The 14,680-nt window shown below is 36.4% G+C and overlaps 1 protein-coding gene across 5 annotated transcripts in view; it reads right to left on the bottom strand.

The window, feature by feature from the left end:
* The window catches only part of FOXN3 (forkhead box N3), a 487,407-nt gene that overhangs the window by 356,315 nt on the left and 116,412 nt on the right, over positions 1-14,680 (bottom strand). Inside the window, exon 1 of one of the 5 annotated variants that reach the window (XM_074235539.1) lies at positions 2,522-4,209. The exons of the other annotated variants lie outside the window; for them this stretch is intronic. The gene's annotated coding sequence lies outside the window, so the exon portion shown is untranslated. Of the gene's footprint in view, positions 1-2,521; positions 4,210-14,680 lie in introns of those variants that run through there. 5 annotated transcript variants of the gene reach the window in all.

The following is a 14,680-nucleotide window of genomic DNA, read 5'->3' as shown; positions in this document are numbered from 1 at the left end:
CAGATTTAGTAAAAGGATCAGTCAAATACCATTTAGCTCTCATTTGTCCCATGCTGTTGCTGCTGAGAAATTCCTCAAGCTTGTTTTTCTTTTCTGACTACATATCTAGTCAATCTAAGGGGTTTTTTGTTTTTGTTTTTACAATTACATTAGATATTAGAAGTCTAAAAAACATCAAATAACCTCAGGTATCTGAATTGATTTTTTGGTACCCATGAGTAGGGCTTCTGAGCTACTAAAGAGCTAAAAAATAAAATAACAATAATAGGTTACATGTGTGTATCCAGATACATACATATACACATATGTTTTAAAGGCTATTATGTATATAGACACTTTATCTGTATGAACATACATGCAACTAGAGTTAAAAACAGACTACATATGCCTGTATGTACTCATATCCATATGAAAGAGCTTTAATTCTGTTCAAAGAAAGAGTTAAAAAAATAAGGGGGAAACTATATATATTTAACTCTTTCCTTGAATGTAAGATAGACCCCTGTGTATGTGAAGACAGACCATCAAAAGACACATACATGTATATACATATATTATATGTTTATGTATGTGTGTATATATACATATATATATATATATATGTATATATATACACACACACAATACACTAATGTTTCCAGAACTCTAGATCATGAAAAAGTTATATTATTTTCACATTTTCTATATCTATTTAAACTATCCCTCTTGCCCTGACAGGAGCAGAATTTGTCAGTCACAATGGTTAATTTTATCATTGCTGATTTCCTGTTTCAGAACTCAAGGTTAATGACTTTGCCTGCCCATGGCGCTTCAGATGCAAGAACCAACATTATGCAAACTCCAACTAACCAATGATGTGCAGTACATATGTAGAGTGCTTCCTACCCACCAATAAACTGCCTCCAGGGCAAAGCAAGTATTACTGTGGAGCAGCTGTTACAGGACCAAGGAGCTCACAGGGATGTGTAAACTACACAACAGGCAAAGAGAAGGCATGGGGGGGGGGGCGCAGACAGGACCAGGATCTCTGAAGATTGGTTTTTTTAAAGTATGGTCACCTTTTTCTGAGAGCCAGTGCAGGGTTGGCGGAGTTGAGGGTGGTGGAGTTGGGGGGAGGTATTTTTATTTAAGAAGAAAGAAGCTTGCTAGAGAACTTGAATTGCCTTTCTATTTCCCCCCTTGAAGAAGACATAAGCTTTGTCATTTCTTCCTGGATTGCCCAGAATGCAGATCAGCATAAATGGGAGGCTCCAGAAGAATCTAATTTTGGTTTCACCTTCTTGAGACAAGGTGAGCTACACCCATTGGCAAAGCTGGGAAACCCATGATTCAATTGGTCAAATGACCCTCTAACTGGATCAATCCTCCCAACCCTTCCCAGGTGACATTCAAATTGTCCCTGAATCCCATCTCCCCAGAAGTCATAGTATCAAATCATAGAGATATGATTCTCTATCTCATCCATACCTGTCATTTTACAAGGAAAGGAACCGAATCCTTCCCTTTCTAGCCTAACCATTGTCAGAAAGAGGACCATGCTGGTTTGCAGGTGCTAGGGATAGCACCTTCTCATAAAAGTCTCTCAGACATAAAAGTCTCCTAGACATGAAAAGAGGTACATGTGGTATGCTACTTTCCACAGAAGTCCACTTCTGGGCAGATAATCCTCCTCAAATGAATAGATTAGCTTAAATTACCATCCCATTTGCTTCGGCTGATACATGAATAATAAAACTATAAGGTAAATGCATTTCTTAAATGGGATAATGGACATAAACAGAAATATTGTGACATAGAAACTCAATATAAATTGAACTACTATAGCCTTGAAAGCCCTCACAATCACAATGTAGAAGTTGAAACCCATTAACCTAATACCTAGACTGCCATTCAAATGCAGAGGGCTGGCAAGCTCTTAAATAAATACTCATTTGTACATTTCTTACCCCAAATTATTGTGCGTTAGGACTGCAAAGTCACAGGCTTGCAAAGTCTTATCTACTCGGGTGCCCTCTAAGCAACACTAAGGGAAAAATCAGTCTGTGCTAAGGCAGAACAATATAAACAGAGATGCTACTAAAAAGTACTTAATGTCAAAGACAAACCAGGGTCATCTAGGAGACTGGAGAGAGATTTACATAAGCCTTCAGAAAAGACAATGGAATCCCAATTTGGCATTAATTGCATCACAAACAAATCTCCAGACTCACCACTCTCCACCTCATCCTAGTGTTTTGTTTCTGCCTTTTTTTTAAAGATTGAAAATAATTCCTTAAAAAAAAAAAGCCATTAGTTTCCCTAAACTCTGCGGCAGTTAAAAGATTCAGCCGCAAATGAGATTTGCTGTAAAGGCACAGCTATTTTCTACCAAGCCTACCAGACCTGACTCCCCCACCCCACCAGTGGCAGCCAACTCTCCCCACGGCGCGCCGTCACCTCCCTCCTCCCCTTCGCTGCCCCTGCAAACCCCAGGAACAAAATTCTTCTTCAAGGATCTTATCCGGAAAGACCATTTTCTTACCTTTGCAACTCACACACATGGGCTACATTTGATGCTATTTCCCCAAACAAGGACAATTGTTTGCACCGTATCCTGCAACTTCCAACTTTGCCCAGATGATTCTACAGCTGGGAGGAGGGATGCAGCAACACTTGGTACATTGCTCAACCCAACTGGCATACATCTGAATCCAGAGCTATATTTTAAATTCTTTTACACTTACTTAATATAGTGCGTGCTGCCTGTCCACTGATGCGATATCAGAAACCTGCAAGCTACTATTTCTGCAACTGTGTCACTGTAGATAGTCTGAAACATGTACGTAGCTGTTGCCATGGAAACAAACACAGCTAGGGTAGAGTGCCAAGCTGTGTTAATTCCTTCACCCATGAACCCCAGGGGAACGCTAACATTCATCTTCATTCTCCTTTAGTCCCTTGCTGCTTTAATATTTCTTTTTCCCCACATTATCAAATGATGTACTAAATACATATGACACACCTGAAAAATTCTGATGGCGGAAACTTGTGGCACCAACCTAACCTGCTGGGTGCCTGCGCAAGATGGTACAGCTAGACTGAGATTTCTCTCCAATTCCCATGGTGAAATTGGGGAGACCAACTTTCCTTCTCTAATGGTTTTGGGAAGGTCAGAGAAGTAACCATCATTTCCTGTTTTAACAAAACCTTTTTGGAGAAACTGCCTTCAGGGGAGAGAAGTTATCTCCAGACAGTTGTTTTTTTCTTTTTAAATCAGTTCTGTTCAATGAAAGGCAGACTGACAGGCCCTGCAAACTTTCCGAAGTGAATCCTTGAAAAGAGTTTCCTTACTGCATTCCAAGGGAGCTTGTATTTTAATCAAGAAGGAGGGTACATCAACCCTCGTCCTTGCCTTTGTCCACATCAAGAATCAGAAATAATGAATAATTGAGAAATGAGAAGGAAATCCAACAGAATTAATATAATTTTCCCCAAGCTATGAAATTCCTTTATTTCCTCTGAGTCCAAATCTTGGCCTTTGCAAAACAGCTTTCATTTAGATTTAGGGAGAGACAGTAAACTCTCCTTAAAAATTGTAAACCAAATGCAGAGAACCAAAACAAAAAACAAACAATCCAACTCATTAGCTATTGTCTGCCAAAATAGTTGTGCATTTTAAGACTCAAAAAGTCATTTTAAGTATTTGAAGTTATTTATTGCCATTGATTAAAGCAACCTGTTCAAATGTTTAATTACTTCCTAGCCCCTTGAGCTAGTTAATAATATTCAATCTAGGTGAAAATGGTTACATTTAAGATGCAGCCTAATGCACAACTTGAATTAAACACATTCTCCTGTCAAAACAATCAGCTTTTCATTTTATAAATGTAGATTCTTGAAAATTAACACTCCCATGCTTGAAAAAACTAGTTATCAAAATCAAATATTAAGTAGAAGTGAATAAGGCCTCTGAGGTCTCTTTGAGGATGCTAGTGGAACAAGAGGCAATAATGGTCATAGAAGATATGTAGGTAGATGGTGAGAAAAGAAGCTGGAATAAGTAGAGGAGGGTGGTGATAATGGTAATACTGCTGCTGCTGCTGAGGACAATGGCAATGACTGAGGATGCCGGCAATTACTACATTTATACAGCTTTGTAAAGTAAGCAAAGTGCTTTTCATAATTTTTACTAGTTTGAGCCTGCTGTTCCTCACACATTTTCAGCTTTCTTTTCACTAGTTTCCCCCCCACCCCCACCCCCCCCATGCCCAGAACACTTACCCCTCTTCACCTCCTCACTTACCAGACTTCAAGTTCCAGTTCTTTCAACAAGCCCTTTCCAATCCTTTTTGCCTTCCCTCTGAGATTAGACCCAATTTATGTCTTGTTTCTACAGAGTTGTTTTCAGATTTCCTCCCTCATTTTGGGAGCTCCTTAAGCAGTTTTTTTCTTGATTTAATTTTTGTTAAGTAAACATTTAATAAAGGATTACTCACTAACTGATAATTCCGTGAAGGTATCACCATTTTGCAGATGAGGAAATAATCTGGGAGAAATTAAGTGACTTGTTTAGGTTCATAAAAATAATACAGGTCAGAGGCAAAATTTGAACCTAGATCTGAGTCTATTAAACACTTATTAAGTATTTATAAGGTACAAGACCAAGAATTATATGACCTTTATTTACTAGAAGGAACCTCCATGCTGCTGGGGAAGATAGGAAAGACTTATTTTGGTCCACACAAAATATAAGGAAATTTCAAATTTAGCACTTTTCTATGGCTAATGAAAAAAAAATCAACCCTCCAGTGCCTCCAGAGAAAGGGAAACATGGGGGCCTGCTGTTTCCATGGGACAGAGATGAAGGATGAGACTAAAAGGACAATAAAGGTTCTATATCTGGAGAGTGAGTAGAACTCAATCCATGCATATTCAACAAAGCTCTATCCCTTATGATATTATAATTATAATATTATATTATAGCCTAACATTTAGCCTACAGGCTCAATAAAGTATTCAAATGAAAGTCTGATAGGGTTCTCTCTTCTGTTACCCCAAACCTAGAAGTCTATGTAGAGAGAGCAATGCCAGAGAATGTCTTCTTCCTTAACTCCCATTGAAGTCTCATTCTGATGCCTCACTTCAGTGGTAAGGTTCTTGGAGGTTATACCAGCAAACTTGAATTGACATTATCTCAGTCAAACTGAAACCTGTTAAAAACATTAGCTTAAAAAGGTCAAGATCTTGCACTATATCCAAGCCAAAGGCCATTTCCAGCGATTCTAATCCATATCTGATCAGTGGACCAGATGGCTCTGGAGAAGAAAGTGAGACTGGTGACTTTGTATAGTCCTCCCTCACTTAAATCCAACTCACATATCATGGCATCACCTCCCTGATCTCATGGTTCTCTTGGAGAACAGAATAAACAACAACAGCAGAAACTATGGTCCCAATGAATTGCAAATTTCAAATACAATGCTGGCAAATAGATGGTGTCTGTCTCCTAAGGACCAGTGTAAAGCTGGGGAGGCTCATATGGAAAAGAATGGACATAATGAGATTCCTTTAAAAAACTAGCATCCTAGAAAGATCTTTACAAAGTCACTGGAAGATCTGAAAGTTTGAAGTTAGTCATATCTCACTGATAAGCTCACAGTTCTATCAAAGCATTGAAAGTATTTCCCTAAACAGATTGTTTCTATTATAGCCTTCCTCAACCAGGGTTAGCAAAGCTAAAAATTGCATCTCAATGGAGATGAGTGGTATCACACTCTTTAAAAAAAACACACTGTGCTATCAGCTACCTAAATCAAGTCTTTGGTGTTCCCAGAATAACCAGAAAATTACACTATCAACCAGTCTAAAAGAAAGTCAAGTAAACAACCACTTTATTAAGTTCCTACTCTATACCAGGAAATGTGTTTATCTACAAAGAAAGGCGAAAACAGTCCTGGTCCTCAAGATGCTTATGGGAAAGATAAAATACCAACAACCATAAATAATAGAGGATAAAATGGAAATAATCTCAGAGGGAAGATTTAGCAGAACCAGGAAAAGCTTCATTTCGGGGAAGAAGGGAGAGGGAAAGGGGAAGGGAGGCATTTCAGTTAAGATTTAAAAGAAGCCAAGGTAGTCAAAAAGTTCCAAAATGAGGAAATGCCTCCAGATTGGGGAGGGGGGTAGTTTCCTACATTAATAATAATTCTAAGAATATAGTCTCTATTAGAAAAGTATAAGCTCTTTTTTTTTTATCAATGTCTCATTTACTCAATATCAACAAAACAAGATTCTACTATTGTGCTATAAAAATGACAAAAGGGAAAAAGAAAGAAAAATTTGAGGAAACATATGAACTGATTAAAAGTGAAATGAGCAGAAACAGGAGAATGAAGTTCACTATAATGGCAATATTATAATGATGATCAACTGTGAAAGTCTCTGATCAATATAACAGTACATGAAAAATCCAAAAAAGTCATGATGGAAAAATGTTATCTACCTTTAGAAAGAAAACTGATGAACTCTTAAGTGATGACCGAAGCATATTTTTTTTGCACTTTATTTTTCTTGTTTTTTTAAACATAGCTAATATGTAAATATGTCTTGCATGATGATATGTGTAACAGATATTACACTGCTTATCTTTTCAATGGATGAGGGAGAGATGTGGGAACATGGAAATCAAAATTTTAAAATGAATGTTAAAAAATAAAAATTTTAAAATTAAGATATCTTTTCCAGAAGTGAATTGTCTAGATATGTGAAGTTCATTTCCCAATATACCCTTTTTCTTTTTTTTTTAGATTCCTTTTGGCATAGAAATCTTTTTGAAATACACTCAATCCTTTGTCCTCTTTGTTAGTCTTGTCTTGATCAAACGTCAACCAAATATATTATAAAATTTGACGACCCTGGAGTCTACTTTCCCCCCACACTAAATGAATATTGTCTGGTAGGGCTTTTAAAAATTCTTGTGTTTGATTTTTTAAGTTCTATATCTTCATAATTATCTTTATAATTTATTTTATCTTTCCTTATGGATCACTTTTTATTGCTATGGATTTGCCTGAATCTAGCAGTTCCTTCCCCATTCTAATATACTATGGGATTCTACAACTGGTTAGATATTCCAGTACTTCAAGGATCTATAATTTTCTCAGTAATATATCATGGTTAAAATTATGTGTAAAATAAAAGTAACTAGGCTCTGAGCAAGGACCCTGAGAAGATTTTCTATGAGTAGATACTTGAATTTCACTATGTGACACTTTTTATTGTTTGTGACCGTGGGAAAGAGTCACTTAAACTCTCAAGGTCTCAGTTTCCTCCCCTACAAAATCAGAAAGAAAAAAAATAATCTCTAAGGTCCGTATGAATTTTAAATTTTGTTCTACTCAGCTAAGAGGGCTCTCTTCTGCCTAATAATTCTTATAGCATTTTGAATGAACTACCTTTCCACAACTAGAGTGAGACTCCTTGAAGGCAGAAACTGTATTCTATTTTTTCCCCTCACACTTGTTGTTTAATTGTACATATAATCACTTTAATAATACAAAGTCAAACATGTAGTAAACTTCTTTGATGTACAGGATGCAGTGAGAAGTGCTGGAATTACAAAGATGTAAAACCCCATTGTTGCTATCCTCAAGGAACTTGTGATCAAATGAGGGTAGAGGAGTATCAAGACATATGCCCAAAAAATAACTGTATGATGCAAGAAACAATGTGTGATTTGCACAGAAAAAGTCAAACTGAGAAGGGTAAATTCTCATATAGTTGGAAGATTGAAATGATGTCCTGAGAAAGGTCTTGAAGGAATAGAAATCTGAAATCAGAAAAATGCCTATTCAGGCAGAGGAGGTAGTACACACAAATACACAAGAGAAGAACAGGAAAGAGTTCTTAAGTCTAGATTATCTGGGATGTAGAGAATCTTAAAGAAATACTATGAAATCAGACTGAAAAGGTATGCGGTACCAAGAGGATGAATGTCAGATCAAGAAGTTTGGATTTTATCCCTATAGACAAAGGAGAACTACCAAAGGTCATCAAGCAGAGGAAAATGGTAAATGAGGACATAAACGAAAAAGATCAAAAGATCAAAAGAAAATCTGGTAAAAATGGAAGGAGTAGCTGTTTCATAACTATGGTTTTGAAAAAATTAATGAACAAAAAAAGGAGACAGATTATATCATTTTTATTATATAAAAGCTTTTTAATCAACAAAATCAATTTAGCTAGGATAGGAATGGACAAATAGTAAAAATATTCATATCAAATATCTTTGACAAAAATAACTAAAATAAAAAAGGAATTAATATAATATTTAAAATCAAAAGGCGTCTCTCCTGTTGAATGCTGGCCAGTTAGCAATCTACATGGTCTTCTCTTTAAACTCTTTCTAACTTTTCTATCCCTTTTTTTTTTTAAGTTTTTTGCAAGGCAAATGGGGTTAAATGGCTTACAGAAGGCCACATAGCTAGGTAATTATTAAATATCTGAGGCTGGATTTGAATGCAGGGACTCCTGACTCCAGGGCCGGGCCGGAGCTCTATCCACTGTGCCACCTAGCCTCCCCTATCCCTTTCTTAATATGCTGTAACTTCCTTTAATAAATTTCTATTTTCTTTCTAAAAATAAATAAATAAATGAAATCAAGAGTCATTTCCCAATGAATGGCTAAAGGAAAGGAATAGTTTTCAAAAGAAGTGTAAACTATAACTTAGAATTTTTTTTAGAAAATGCTTCAAATCATTAATAAGAGAAATGTAGATAAAATAGTTCTAAGGTTTTGCTATTTGCTGTACAAACAGGTCAATTTTTTTTAATTATGGAAACTATTAGAAAGGTTGTGGAGAGATAGGCACAAATACATTGTCAGTAGAACTGACAACAATTTGAAAAATACTAGAAAAGTGTCTAAATTCTTTATATCCTATGATCCAGAAATATCATTACTAGGCATATATCTCAATGAAATATCATTACTAGGCATATATCCCAATGGCATCTAAGACATAAGAAGATCCTATACACACCAAAACACTTAGGGAGAAGCTATTTTTGTGACAGTAAAACACTGGAAACAATGTGGGAGCACATTGACTGGGGAAAGACAAAACAAATTGTAGTATATGGATATAACAGAATATTATTGAGCCAAAAAAGGCAAGGGAATTCAGAGGCTTTTAAAATTGCTACAAGAAAGCAAGGGAACCACTTACATAAAGGTCACAATAGAAAACAACAAGTAAAGACATCAAGATTCAGATCAATGCAACGAGAAGTGAATTTCAGAGAAGTGATGATAAAATGGACCTCTCCCCCCCCTCACAGTATAAAGAGGACAGAACCCCTGTGGATTTGGAATAAGGCATATCTTGTCAGACTTGGTACCATTTGTTTGATTTCTTCTCTGATAGAAGGGTTTCTAATAGGGAGAATATTTGAAGTGACAGTGATGTATAAAAAAGCACCAATAAATTTATTTTTAAAAACAAAGATATATACATTGGGCACCAGTCATGAATAGATTGAAGAAGGAAGGCGTAGATTGAATTTTCTTGTTCTGATTATTCAGTGAATTTTTTTTCTTCTATCCTAGCTCCTCTGTGGTATAATGGATTATTTGGGAATAATGAAAGACAGGTGTCAATGTATTGTTACTGGAATGAATTTAATTTATTGGTACAAATCACCTGATGCTGCTTTCCTGGATTCTCATACAAAACAGAATCAGCCCTTCAACTTATTCCATATGGATTCAATGTTGGGTTGTGGGTGTTATTTATTTTTAACTTCATAGAAACTGGGTAAAGAGTTCAAAATCCAACTCAGTTGCTTCCTCCAGAAAGTCATTGCAAACTCCCTGTCAGAAGTGCCTTTTTCCTTTATGAAAATCTCATCTTTCTCTGACTTCTTTGTTTTTAACATTTTCCAACTTACTTTATACAATTAGCTGTGAAATGCCTCATCTCCTTCTAGATCGTAAGCTCCTGGAGGGTAAAGAAAATGTCATTTTTCCATTTTTGTAACCCCTGTCTATTACAGTGACTGTCTAATACAGAGCTCTGAACCTAGGTTTGGTCACAGTTAAATCAACCATGCAATGAAATCCTTTCTTAAAATCCCTAATCAAAAATCTACTGCCAGATAAAGAAAATGTTCAAGATCTAAGGATGTCAAACAAGATTGATAACCGAATGAGCTGAGTTTTGTCAAGACACAACCAAAGTATTGTTGTTGCAGCAAGTCCTTTAAAGAGAAAGCATGTTTTCCTCAATATCAACAAAGAAACAAAAGACCAGCTCTGTCTTTGCTTTCCCATTTTTCTACCGAGGCCAAAATCTAAGCTGAGTCACAGAGAAGCTGGGCCAGCTGGAGGGTATTCTAGCGAGACGATAATGGACTGAGAGAAAAAACATTGGCTGCCCAGACCATCTATTGGTTGGTGGTAGCCCCCACAACCATATGGATACTATAAGAGAAACTAAATCTTAGGTCTGACAGCTAGAAGGGACCTTAGTGTTCATGAACTCCATCCCTGTCATTTATATTTACTAGAGTTTCAGGGTTAAATAGCATAAAAATATAATAAATTACAACGCATGCAGATAACTGAATCAGGATTCAAGTTCCAAGTCTGAGCTTTTTCTGCGATCTCTGTGTTTAAAGTTTTCAGAAGGATCTCTATAGATCTTCTCATTTAACCTTGATTCTAGAGCTTCATGTTTAACCCCACTTTAGAGCAAGTATTAAAATCAAATTCAGGAATTACCCCAAGATTTCTAGAAATGCTCCTCCCTACCCTGCCAGAGCAGCATCTTTGCTACCAGTTTGCAGGTGCAAAGAGTTATGGGTCTGAGCCCCAGGCCCCTGCCAGCTGCTAGAAAAAGGGAAGCATCAAGGGAAGTGTCTGTCATGCCCTTCCTGCTCTACTGCACAGACGCAGTTAAGGAAGGAATTCATTTCTCTTTTTTCCATTTCCGACCACATCGCCTTTGTTCTCAGATTAGCATCATGAAGATGGGAAGTCAGCTTTAAAATGATTCTTCCAGGGAGGATAATTCACCTGCCTTTAAAAGTACAGGTCTAGGAGGCAAGATACTGTGTTCTCTCTAGCTCTTAAATCATTCCTTTGCTAGTCATGTAATGTAAAACAAGTCCCTTCTCCCTGAGTTGGCTTCCTCATCTGCAAAATGGGGATAACTTCTGTAATTCTTAGGAAGAAAATGTATGGAAAGCTGCAGTGTGAGAACTTTTTAAGGTGCTTTATGATGTTAATTATTAATATTTTGCTCTTTATGTATGATGGAGCTCAGATATTAGGGCTCCTTGGACAAATATGACTTTCTTAAATTCTTTTTTGTTTAATGTTCATTCAGACTATTGCTCCAGTGGATAAAACAATTGATCTGAGTTACCAAATGGTGCAACTTCACCTTCTCTAGGCCCACAAAAGACTACTCAGTAGCAGGAAAGATACATGATTCCCTCCTGTTTGCTAATAGTTTTGACTTCTTTTCTTCTGTCTTTATATTTTTAAAGTTTTTCTCCATGTAGTTTAGGTGTCATGAGTATTCAGAATGGAAATCTACTTAAAAATATCACTCTCGGGGCAGCTAGGTGGCGCAATGGATAGAGCACTGGCCAGAGCACTGGCCTTGCAGTCAGCGGTATTTGAGTTCAAATCCGACCTCAGACACTTAATAATTACCCAGCCATATGGTCTTGGGCAAGCTACTTAACCCCATTGCCTTGCAAAAAAAAAAAATGCCATTCTCAAGGTTTTGTAGGTCAATGTTATATCCACGTGATATTTTTAGAAATTTCATTTTTTAAATTTTTGAAATGAATCAAGCATTTCCATAACATAATAGAATTTCTAAAAGAAAAGGAATGATTGTACATGAAACTGTAAAGCTATTAGGTACAACTTGTGATTCCTTTTAAATAGATAATAAAGTTTTCATGTAATTTTTGTCCCTTCCCCTCATCACTGGAGGGGGCTACTACTATTACACACAAATATGTAAACATATAAAATAATTCTATGCTTTTTTTTTATCAATTCTTTCTCTGCATGCAGATTCTGTCTACCTTCATTCGTATTTTGAGGTTAATTTGGGTATTTATTATAGTGAAAATAACTTATTCAAGGTTATTCTCAAAAATATATTATTGTTACTGGATTCTAAAATCATCATGCTGGGGCAGCTAGGTGGCACAGTGGATAAAGCACCAGCCCTGGAGTCGGGAGTACCTGAGTTCAAATCTGGTTTCATATATTTAATAATTACCTAGCTATGTGGCCTTGGACAAGCCATTTAACCCCATTTGCCTTCAAAAACCAAAAAAAAAAAAAATTATCTGCTCATCAGTTCTTATAGCATAATAGTATTCCACCAGGATCCTATACTACAACTTGATCAGCCATTCCCCAATTAAGGGACTGATATATTGAGATGCAGATAAAAAGTACAGAGAACTTGAGGTATCTAATTATGATGACTTGATCATATCTTTCTAGATATTTAGTAGATGCTAAATTTTTAGTAACTTTCAGTAATCAAAAACTCATGATTTTATCAGCAGAAATGACATCAAAAGAGAGGTATTAGCATCTCCTTTGTCATCATACTCTAAGGACCATGGGGCTTTTCCACTTAACTTGCAGCTAAACCTTTCATGTATGATTAAAATATGAGCTTCTTATGAACAAAGTCTTACTTTTCTTTTTCTATCTCTAATACAGCACAGTACTTTGCGTATAGTGAGTCCTTAATAAATTCTCCTTCTTCAAAAAACATAAGCCTTTTATTTTTATAAGAGATTTTTGCCCATGAGAAGACTCCACCAGGCTGTAATAGCAAAGATGTAATAATGGCAATTCATAGATGTATAGCCCACTCCTCACAACTCAATGAAATGTATGGCACAATCATTTATTTTCCTACTCACAGATAAGAAGACAGTTACTTAGTTCAGATGGTTCACTCTCAGTCATGCATCCTGCCCAAGATGTGATGGAGTCACTCCTCCTCTCCAACGAACTTGCCTCTGATTTAATTTTTTTCTTCTCATTTTCCATCTCTCTTTCAATATAATCCATCATTAAATTATGATCTCTTTGAGAACATGGACTACTTTTTGTCTCCCCCTTTCTTTATATCCCCAGTGATTATCACAGTGTCTGAGGTGTTAAACCAGTCGAATGAAGTAGAAATATGAAAACTTCTCAATGAAGGTGTATACAAATATTTTATTTATATATAAAAATAAAAGTTAAAAGCTGAGAGAGGTATAAGAGCAATTATAAGAGACACTGGATGGAGGTAATTTCATAGAATTATTATATAAAATCTTTTAGAGCTGGAAGGGACTTTGGAGATCATCTAGTCTGTCTTTCATTTATACTATATGTTTAAAAGGATTTTTAATATTGTATTTTAAAATCTTAACATGCCATGCTAAGATTCTAAGGTTATTCCTGAGGTCATTTAAAAGATGGTGATGGAGGCAAAATCAGAGCTATAACTGGTATGATATGACCTTTGTCCTAGGAATACTAAAATGAGGAGGGAAAATAACATTTTATATCAGCTGTTAGAAACTAATAAGCTTAACACCTAGGGTCAAAGAGGAAGTTATCAGGCAGAAGATTACACCCCCACTCCAGTGAACTCATTCCTGGACTATTCCTTTAATCCCACTCTCACATGCCTTCAAGTGAGCTGCCAATATTGTCCTGTGGACCCTTATAGCCTAGTTTTGAGGTCTTTCTTTTTCCTAACCCAGTCAAATCTGTTTAAAAAGTGGATTTGAGGACACATTCATTTGAGGATTTTCCCAGGGTACATCTTGTAGTGCTTGCCCCAGGCATCAGAACTGTTATTTATAGCTCCGGGTGGAGTTGCTAAATTTTTTTTTTAAATCACAGAATTTTCAAGCTGGAAAGAACCTCAGAGATCGTCTACAGCTGAGACCAAGTAGTTCATCAGGTCTATGAGTGTGCCCTTGAGGTATGGAGGATCTGCAGACGACCAAAGAAACATGTCTGCCTAAAGAACTCACACCTTGTCATGCTAACTTGAAAGCACTCAGATACTCACAGGTTATCTGTTTTGTTTAGACATTGCATCACTCAGTCTCTGTATGTTTTTTTTTTCATCTTAGAACTCAAACAAGAAGCTAGCATTCAGCAAACAATTCTTTGCTCTGCATACCTAACCTATTGATGTTTTAAGGGTTTTGCATGTTAAGTATAATTGCTTACACTTAGGAGATAATTAAGCCTTCCTGATTGAAAATCCATAGAAATGCCACACTAAGCTGAAAATTCAAGATTCAATTCCAAAAAATCTTGCTAAATATCTACTACTTACAACGAACTGAATTCCTATCAATGAAAGTCTTCAAGTGGACACCGGATGCCTACCTGTCATAAGTATTGTAGAAGAGGCTCCTGGTTCAGGTAAAGATTGGGAAAAAATGATCTCTGAGAGATCTTCTACTCAAACTCTAAGGTTCCATGATTCTGTGTATGGCAGACCAGACTTTATATGACTATAATATCATGCAGTTCTTCCCCCCACTCATTGGTGGGTGGTGAGTTGTCCTATTTCCTAAGCAAGATCCAGGGAACATTGCCTACAGAGTGCCATAGAACTGTAGATGTTAGAAATCATCTAGTCAAATA

Source organism: Macrotis lagotis, chromosome 4 (genome assembly GCF_037893015.1).
Source record: "Macrotis lagotis isolate mMagLag1 chromosome 4, bilby.v1.9.chrom.fasta, whole genome shotgun sequence".
Classification (NCBI taxonomy): domain Eukaryota; kingdom Metazoa; phylum Chordata; class Mammalia; order Peramelemorphia; family Peramelidae; genus Macrotis; species Macrotis lagotis.
Note: the sequence above shows the minus strand (reverse complement) of the source record. Positions and strands in the feature narration are given on the sequence as shown.